The sequence below is a fragment of the Neovison vison genome, chromosome 6, assembly GCF_020171115.1.
Source record: "Neovison vison isolate M4711 chromosome 6, ASM_NN_V1, whole genome shotgun sequence".
NCBI lineage: Eukaryota > Metazoa > Chordata > Mammalia > Carnivora > Mustelidae > Neogale > Neogale vison.
In genome coordinates, this window is record NC_058096.1 from 112559195 (window position 1) to 112569919 (window position 10725).

Below are 10725 nucleotides of genomic sequence, written 5' to 3' on the forward strand. Positions count from 1 at the left end.
TTCAGAAACAGATTGAAATAAACAAAGATTTCAGTTTTCATTTCAAGCTAGTGAGGAATAGGCATTATTCAAGGAATGATGAAGAACTGAGTGGTTAGGTGGAAAGAATGGAGCAAATGGCTTGTAAGGTGCTTAACCATACTCATAATAAGATACATATTGCTTGCAATTATAATCAGAATGGCAAGTTGATAAAAAGGATAATAGAGCAAAGAGAGATAGCTACGGGGAGGTAAGTCCTCTCTTACATGGTTGGGAAAACTGTACAGCCTCTTGGGAAGACAATTAGACAATACCTATTAACCTAAAAACTGAATATATCTGTTGGTCAGGAATTCTTCCAGGAATAAATCCTACAGATACTATTACAAGTAGCACAAATTATTACATGCAATGATGTTCACACGGCCTTGTTGGTAATAAAATATTAGAAACAGCATATGTCCATCAAAATAGATCCTACAGATACTATTAAAACTAGCACAAATTATTACATGCAATGATGTTCACACGGCATTGTTGGTAATAAAATATCAGAAAGAGCACATGTCCATCAAAATGGGCTGCTTACATAAATACAAAAGGATTATATCTGTTCAACAAAATACTAAGCAGCTGTTCAAAAAGGCATAAGAGCCTGACTCAATTGATAGAGCCTGCAACTCTTGATCTCAGGGTTGTGAGTTCAAGCCCCATACTGGATGTAGAACTTACTGAAAATACATAGATAGATATCTAGATAACTAGATAGATAGGTCGATGATAGAAAGGGAGGTGGAATAGGTGCAGCTACTGACAAGGAAATACCTCTAAGAGTCATCATTAAGTGGGGAACCTGGGTGGCTCAGTCTTTAAGCATCTGCCTTCAGCTCAGGTCATGATCCCAGGGTTCTGGGATCGAGCTCAGCATTGGGCTCCCTGCTCAGCAGGAAGCCTGCTTCTCCTTTTCTTATTCCTTCTGCTTGTGTTCCCTCTCTTGCTGCATCTCTCTTTGTCAAATAAATAAGATCTTTAAAAAAAAAAGTTATCATTAAGTATAAGGAACAAATTGTGGGAAAGGAACAAATTGTGGGCCACTGTGTACATCCTGCTGGTTTTTATGTAATAATCAGGGAAATACAGCTATGGTGTCTTCCCTCTCTATGAAACATACACACATATACTCAGATATGCACAAGATATCTCTGCTTAAAACTATTAACAGGGATTTTCTCTGTATAAGGGAAATGAGAGTCTGAGGAAACATGAGTAGGAGGGAAATTTATTTTTCACAGCTTCTGGTATGCTTGATTTTATTCTTAATTCTGTCATTTAATCATCTTGTACATACATACATTTCCAAGGGTCAATTTTGAAGCCAATCATCCAGAATTCAGAATAAGCACGTGGTGGTTCAAGTCCCAGCATAGTTCACCACATCCAAATCAAAGGATAATACATGACTTAATTTATGATGGCTTACCTAGATTGCACTAGAAACAAATCAGCAGTGTCAGTTACCTAAACTACTGCTCTGAACTGGCCGTTAAGGTATGAGGATTAGTTGAGAGGCATCTGGACGGGCTGTGTGGAGGCCTCAGTCTGTTTAGTATGCAGTCACAGACGCAGCCATGAATTACAAAGCAGAGGAAGGGCTTGGTGCCAATGCCAACAGGAGATAAGTAAACCCAGCCTACAGTATTATTTGTCCCTAGGACACCCTCCATTTTGAGTGTCTCTGAAGCCTGTAATTAAACAGAAGGAAAAATAGGCTCTTCACTGGTGAACTTATTTATTAGGCGGTCAGAAGTCTGACTTCCGTCAGTGGAGTCAATGATCTTAAGAAATCCTGGGAAGGGGAAGGAAAGCCGGAAGACTAGAAAAGAGATGGAGTAGAAACAAGGACAACATGTTTGATTTAGCTTTGGAAATTGGAGCTAATCTATGTACCAGCCGGATACATAGATTAAATAATTCTTGTGAAAAAAAATACATGATTTTGCAGCAGGTGGCTGACTAGGACTATGGGAGCTGATTGGAGGTGGACTCTATCTATACTAACAGTAATACTGCAAACGCCACGACTATACTTGGTGCTAAAATAAAAACTCATATTCATTGCCACCCCTCTTTTTCCAGACTGCTATTTATCTGTTAGCTTCTGTGACTTTTTTATACCACTTCCAAAGGCCAGCATGCTGGCTTCTGCCTAAGAGCCCAGTTTCTGTTGTGCCTTCCCTTCTCAGCATTATGACAGTCTGAAGGTCTTAGAAAAAGAAGTCTGCCCATGGATGTCCTTTTACCTGTATAAATTTTAAACTTTTTATTCTGAGATAATTGTAGATTCCCATACAGTTTTAAGACGTAAAACAGAGGTCTTAAATACCCTTTGCCCAGTTTTATCCACTGGTAACATCTTGCCTTATACAATATCACAACCAGGAAACAGATAATGATACAATCCACTGCCTGCCTGGTGTTTGTCATTCATGTTTTATGATCTGAAAGTTGTGATTAATCCAGTATTCTTTTCCAAATGGATGCTTACGTGTGTGAATGATAATGAGTTGACATCACTGAGAAGTCAGCTTGAAGATAGATGTCTGTTGTAAAATGATCTCTTAAGACATTAAAATACTATGGACGTCTTATGTTTGAATATAAGGGTGGAAAGAAGAAAAACTCTTCGAAAGACTCAGGAACAAGGACAGGAAAAAGGAGAATGAGTATATTATATGAGATCATACTCACAATATTTACTGAGTACTTGGATGTTGAACTCTATAAATCATTATCTTTGTAACAAGAGAATGGATAGATATATGTTCTATGGTACAGTGCTGGTCATTTACCCAAACTTTCTCCTATGCTGGGTAGTAGAAGAAAGTAAATCCTGCAGGAAAGGATGGTCATGAGGTGATATGAAACTATTATCTGGATTTGTAGCCTGGCAGAAGTCCAAATTCCCTGAAGCTCTAAAGTTCTATCGATATTTGTCCTTAAAGGTCATGGCATGCAGGTGTTCAGAAAAATCTAAGGACCCAAATTCAAGGGATTAAGTAAGAGTAAACAGAAGTTATGAAAAGAAGTGGGCAATGCATAAAGGAAAATCCAAAGAAAAAGGAAGGAGGCATCAATCACTCTCTTAGAAATTAATGGATCAGGAGAAAGTTCTAGAAGTCAGAAGCCTTGGGCTGAGGTCACCACTTTGCACTTACCAGAAGTGTAAAGATAAAACATTTATCTTCTCTTAAAACTGTATTTCCTAAGAAATAATGATAATAATATTTGTCTCTTTCACATAATTTTTTTAAAGATCAACTTGAAAATACCAATATGAGATCAGACCAGGCATAGACATAAGGAATTGAGTAATGGAGCATCATAGAATAAAATAAATTCCAAAATCCATTCAGCTCCTGGAAACTATGGGATCCAGGGTTATGTAAGGAGGACTTCAAATGAGGCAGCACTTTTGCCTGTCAGATTTCATTTTCTTCTTCTCCCCACTGAGAAGAAATACTGATCACATTGCTAAATCAACGGTCAATTTTCAGTCTTTATCTCATTTGTCCTAATTGGCAACATTTGACGTAGGCAATCATTTCTTCCTTTAAACACTTTCTTCACCTGGCTTCCAGAACAATACACTTCCTGATTTGTTTCCCATTTTATTGACTGTCTCTCTCCATCTCCTTTGATGATTTTTCCTTGTCTATCCAGACTTGACATGTTTGAGATTCCCTAAGGCTAAACCTCAGAGCTCTGTCTTTTCTATTTACATGGATAATTTCAGGAATCTCATTCAGTTTCAGAGATTATCAGCCACAAACTGAGGACTCCACAATCCATGTCTCCGATCCAGATCTCTTCCCTGAATTTGTATAACCAACTGCCAACTCCACATCAACATTTGGATCTTGACTACATTTCTGCAAGTAGACTTGCCCCAAATCTATCTTCTGATTTTCTTCCCCTTCCCTCTACTCTTTCATTCCCACCCATCTTTCTTGTATCATTACATTACAACTATTTCCTTTTGGTTGTTCAGGCTAAAAAGATTTGTTTTTAAAGATTTTATTTATTTATTTGACAGAGATCACAAGCAGGCAGAGAGGCAGGCAGAGAGAGAGGGGGAAGCAGGCTCCCTGCTGAGCAGAGAGCCCGATGCAGGGGCTCGATCCCAGGACCCTGGGATCATGACCTGAGCCAAAGACAGAGGCTTTAACCCACTGAACCACCCAGGCTCCCCCAGGCTAAAAAGATTTGAAACACTTTTTAGTTCTTTCTTACCCTCTCTAATCAATCAGCAAATCTTGTAGTCTCTGCTTTCAAGATATATGCAGACCTCTGCTGCTTTCATTACATTCTCCAGCTACTTTTTACTGAAATTACTATCACCTACCACCTGAATTATTTCAATCGCTTTCTAGTAGATTCTTATTTCCTTCTGTTTTTACACTTACCTGTGTACCGCCTACTCTTTTTTTTTTTTTAAATTTATTTATTTGACAGAGAGAAATCACAAGTAGACGGAGAGGCAGGCAGAGAGAGAGAGAGGGAAGCAGGCTCCCCGCTGAGCAGAGAGCCCGATGTGGGACTCGATCCCAGGACCCTGAGATCATGACCTGAGCCGAAAGCAGCGGCTTAACCCACTGAGCCACCCAGGCGCCCCCGCCTACTCTTGATACAGCAACCACAGCGATGTTCTTAACTGTAAGTTGGATGCTGTCACTCATTCTTCTGCACACAACTCTTGAGTGGCTTCTTATTTCCCTCAAAGTGAAAAAAAGAAGTCCTTGCAATAATTTACAAAACCTCACGAGGCCTGTTCTCTGTTCTCTTTCTGGTCTCATCTTCTACGGGTCTCCTCTTGCCTCACTCTGTTCCCAGCACACTGCACCGGACATGATTTTCCTTAAACTTCCCAGGCATTCTCCTGCCTCGGGGTCTTTGCAATAGTGCTTCCCTCAGTCTTTAAGGAATGTCTCTCATTTGCCCATATGGCTTCCTTCCTCACCTCCTTAAACCCTTGGTTCAAATGCCACATTTTTACTGAGGCTTTCCCCGACCACTGTATCTGCTACTATGACAACCTCATCCACAGCCAGCACTCCCTTTCTACTCTTTCTGTAATTTATGTTTCCCAAAGAATTTTTGGAAAGGCCTATTTGTCCTGCTATTGTTTCTCTCCCTCGCCTGAAGAGAAACCATCATGAGCAAATGTAATGGAACTAACGAGGGTTCTTAGTGGTGGTTACGGGTAGAGACTACACCAGGTGGAGTTGTCACACAAAGGGAACTTGATTTGCGGCAGAAAAGGAGATCCTGAGAATACTTTCCGAAGGCATGTCTTTTTGAGTAGGGGGTGAGTGGGTTCCATTTATTTAGGGTTAGGATAAAATATTCAGAAAGGAGAGCTTTGTCATCACATGTAAAGCAGACACAAGGCTGTCCGGACTTACTTATAAAACGTGCCTTTACGTGCGACCTATGTTATATTCATGAAGTGTGTGCTCCTCCTAGGGCAGAGACTTTAACATTATAATGAAGCAGAAGTTAACTGTGGGCAGAGGAAGGTCTACGGCTGTTCTCCAAGAGCTGGTACCAACTGGATTGGGCCCTGGGTTCCTTATTTCTGGTAAGGAATGCAGGGCCTTACTTGCTTTTCAAGCAGCCCAGGGAGTTTTTACCACAGATTTATCGTCTCTGATGTGGTTAGGCTAGAGATTTGTTAGTTTGTGTATTTCCTTTGTTCCTTTAAAATCCTGAACTATGGAGGTTTTTGCATTTCTTTGTAATTTGGACACCTTCTAGAAAGTTCTGCAAAAGTATGCTTGAGCAAGAAGAGCTGGTAGAGCCTGGATTACAGAAAGTACTTGGCGGTGGGGTGGGGCCACAAAAATCACATCTCTTATATCCAGAGAGCTATATCAAAAAAAAAGAAAAGCGAGAGAGAGCTATATCAGGTCTTTCTTTTACTGGGGATCCATAACTCTTTCTGCTTACAGGAAGGGAAATTTGCCTATTGCTGTTTTGTTCGCTCTGTCTCCCTAGTACCTAAACAACAGCGCCTTTCACATGGTAAGCACACAGTACATATGTGTTAAATAAATGAGCTAAATGATTGATTAAGTAATGAATGAGCCAGCTTAGTTCCAAACAGCTGGCTGACCTGAGAGCAAGCTACTTGTGGGAGGAGAGGGAACAGACATTCTTCGACAGTGAAGGCACCCTCCAGATTATAGGAGAGGTGGGGAAAAAAATAAGCACAAACCGAAGGCTGTTTTTGCGGGAATTTAACTGACCAAGCTAGGGTCACATGACTATAAAAAGGTATTAACCAGGAAAAAAAAATGCAGAGGGGAAAAAGAGAATCAGAATTTCTATAAATGCCCTGTTGTTGCATGAATCTAAGTTCAACTTGGAGAGATAATGTCTCCACAGCTTTTTGAATGGAAAAAAACTTGACATTGGTTTGTTCTACATTCATTATTAGATTGTACCAGCAACTAAGAGGCCATGTTTGAAATGGACCATTAAATATAGTCCTTTGCAGATTTAACACAAATTATATCACTCTGAAAAGTGCTTTGACATAACTTGGAGTTAAACATTTGCTGTAAGTGCCACTGTTTATGGTAATAATTGACAAACCATGCTTAGGTTAGATGTGAGTAAGAGTTGTTTTATTAACCGGTAACATTATTGAATTCTTGAATATTGCAAATTCTGGTCGTGTTTTAAAAACAATTGGATAAACATTGCAGTTGCTAAATAGGTGAGTTTATTGCTTTGTAAATGTAACGTGATAGATATTAAACTGTACGTCTCAGTTTCTTTCACCAACTTCAGTGGAATTTTTTTTTTCTTGTCAGATATTAAAAGTTTAGGACTCTAACTTCCAAATTTGATTTTTAAAAAACATTGCTCAAAACTTTGTGAATGCATGAGGGATAGTCTTTGTTTTCCTTTCAAATTGTAACTGGACTGTGAGTTTGCCCCTTGGTGAGTCACAGATCCTAGGTGGAGTAGTCACATCAAAAAAAAAAAAACCACTTTATTTGCAGCAAATAAGGAGATCACACAGAGTAGCTTCCAAAGTTGTGACTCTCTGAGAGGGTGAATGGGTACCTTTTATTTAGGGTTTTGAGTATTTAGATAGTGAAGTCTTGTCATCCTCGGTAGAGGCAGGCATTAGGTCCACAAGCATCTTAAGGAAACATGTCTGTACTACGTTGTATGTTATGTAAATGAGGCTGAGTCTCCTCCTTGGGTGGAGATTTTATTTTAATATTATAATGAGGTAAAGGCAATTGCTGAGGTAAAGGCAGTCCAGGGGGTCCCTTCACGGTCTATGTGCAGATGGAAGTCAGAGGTTTATCTCAGAGGTTCTTGGTGGTCTGGGATGGTGGGAGGTCTGATCAGGGCAGTCGCCATCATCTGAGGCATGGTTTTGGGTTTCATTTGCTTGTGTTAACAGGTAAGCCAGAAAGAAGAGTTAAAGGAAAAATGTAAGACAAGGTTTAGTGAATACAAGCAAGTGGGCAAAAGGTCTAGTCTTGGGATCCAGATGGTCACAGTATCTCATATTACTTACCTCCCTACCTTCATTTTGGGGTGCTTGGTTTTATCTCTTTTCACATAAGGATTGGAGTCAATACTTCTTTTAAAAGAATTATCAAAAAATACTTTTGAACTGTTGTGTTATTTTAAATCTGGAAAAGGTAATGGGAAAATTCAGAGTTTATCAGTTTTGCTCACTTTGTTGCCATGAGAGTTGGTAAAAGTAAAATGTGTCTTGCTAGCCCCAGTTATCTATGTGGAAATTAGCTTGATTTTGTTTATAAAAAGGATACATGTTCTAGGGAATTTATTTTATTTTGATACCCTGCACTGACCAAAATAGCCCTAACTTTGTGATCCATGGAGATTCCTAACTGTAGCTACTAGTTACTAAGTCTCTGCCACAGGCCTAAGCAATTTACAAACATTGATTCACTTAAAAAAAATAAAGTATTTTCATGTAAAATCATTCCATTTTACACATGAAAAAGTAAAGCTATGGAGCTTATGTAACTTGCCAAAGTTCACACAGCTAGGAGGTAAAAGAGATAGAATAGACAACTGTAACCACCAGCAGTATTTATACACAAATGCTCTTCTTCTTTTAATCTCTAGTTATTGCCTTCTGAACTTGGGTACAGTTATCATCCTGTTATTGAGGAAAATCAGCAATGGTCACTTACATAAGATTTACTTCCAAAGAATTTCGTTGGTACCCAATGTGTACTAGATAACCGGGATAAAGAGATGAAGTTTCTAGTCTATTTCTCATCTGTAACACAGGCTGATTGGAACAGGTTTCTTTGGTAACTGCCTAAAGGAAATGCTCTTAGAATTTATAGACATAGCAATTATTTTCACATTGGAAAGAGCTGAAAACAATGACTGTCTACCCCAAATCTTTGCCTCCCTCCTTGTAACACTGGCTTTATTGAACTTTGCATTCCTGTCCCATCCCCATGGATGGCTGGACAATTTGTGACATCCACTCATTAATCTCATTAATGATTAGTATGTGACTCAGGTATAGACAATGAGACATGAAAGGCAATATGCTATAGAGGATATGGATTATAGGAAACACTTTTCCACACTTATAAAATATTAATCCAAGAACAATAAAACCTTTCTGACTTTGGATGTTTTGTGTTTGAAAAATGATGTCCAATTTATAGCAGATTTCATGGAAAAGACAATATTGAAGAAGGATTGGGAAGTATGCATAGAGGTAAATAGTACAGGGTATCTCAGTAGAAATAACAGAGTGAACAGATTTTTGTAGTCAAGATTGGGTAAGATACAGTTAGGGATTGACAACCAGAGACTCCAATGGGGCTAGGACCAGGATGTGGGGCCAGATCATGGAGGCCTTAAATATTAAAGAGACTAGTCAAATTTTTACCTTCAGGAAATATAACTGCTTAGAGGATTTTTGAGCAAGACAACACCATGATCAGTATCTCATCTAGAAATGACTCTGGCTGGAGAAAATGTCAACTGAATTGTTTGTGATTATTAACATCTAGATCCAGAAAATGGCTACATGTACTTAGCATCTTATTAATAATTAATCATGTGTTTAATTAGCTTTGATTCAGAAGTTAGGCAGGCCAATAATTAATCAGATTCCTAACAGGATGAAAATAATTTAGACTATAAATGTACAAAATGTACCAAAATGTCAAAGAAGCAAAATATTCATTTTCCTATCATGTAATTTTGCCAGAAATTCTCTAGAATGAGGAATGTGAAAGAAAATGAAAGATTGACTACTGCATGCCCTAGGGAACAATTTATGCTCCACGGAGTCTGCATTCCACTGTGGCTGAGGAAAGGAGCACTTTGTCTTTATAATTTAGACTATAATTTGGTTGTGATAGGGTGACACTAAGTGGCTGAAAAGGGAAAGGCTTAGTCAATAGAAATCAAAATAAGAACAAAAACTTGTGCTTGTGGTGACATTTATGACTTCCAAGCAACAACATGAGGAAATTATACTCATAGTAACTTGGAATCATTAAAAAAAATCAACAACTAGCAATTTCTTTCCTTCTGAGGAGCTTAAGATCCTTACAAATGGATGATAAAAGCCAACAGAAATTGAATCATCAAAGCCGTATTGTTAAATAAGATATTTTCTTTCAAAATAAAAAAATAAATTAATTCCCTATTGAACTTCTTGATTCAGAGGTATGTTTATTACAAGACTTTTTTTTTTTTTTGGTGTTATCGATAACAATAATAACAACAATCATAAAATAGTATTTTGCTGTTCAGTCTATAAAATGGACTTTCAATGCAATATTGCTTAGTACCTTTACTCGAAATTACTCAAATAAGTGTATACATAATACTTAACTAAAATATTGCTTTTGGACCCCTTTAAGAAATATCTACGTGAAGGTGGAAGGGAACATATTTCCTCTGGCACACTGTAGAGTCAATTTGTGTTATTTTCAGGAAATTCTTAGTGTTTATAGAACTGATTTCTTAAAAGCATCTACGTTTCTTTTCACTGAAAATTAAAAGGACTTCCTAGTCCAATATTCATTCATTCATTCATTATTTATTTATTCTATCATTTTTTCATCTAGTAAATACTAGATTGCACTAAATAAAATTATCACTTTTATTGGGTAAAGATGGCTAAATATTAGCAATTACATGTTATCAATTCACTGTTTAGTAAGCACTTCTGGATAATGGTGATAGATATATGGCATCTTTCTGGAGTTCTGATCCTCTGACATGTGACAAAAGCAGTCTAGTACTAACAACTCCACTGGGGCAGTCCACTTTTTGTTTGGATAATTCTAGCAAAATGCAGAAAAATTTTTTTTTCCCTAAGTTAAGCTGAGATCTTTTTTTCTGAACCTTCTACACATTGGTTCTACTTCTCACTTTTGAACTCCCCACCCACACAAAAACTACTCCATTTTATGTATCATTAGTCTGTGGATATCAGAAAACCAACTTTGCATTTATTTCTGCTTCTGTCTTGTGGTTTTCTCTTCACTGGAAGAAACATTTTGGTTGCTTCCTCTGAAATGTGATGATCCCAAATTGACATTGGAAAATGGCTGCTGCATCTTTTCATTGTGTTTCCCTTCTAGCTTTTGTAATATCCTTCTCTTCTGGCTTTCTTCTTGCCTTTCAGAATCTCCTTACTTTTCTCTGGAT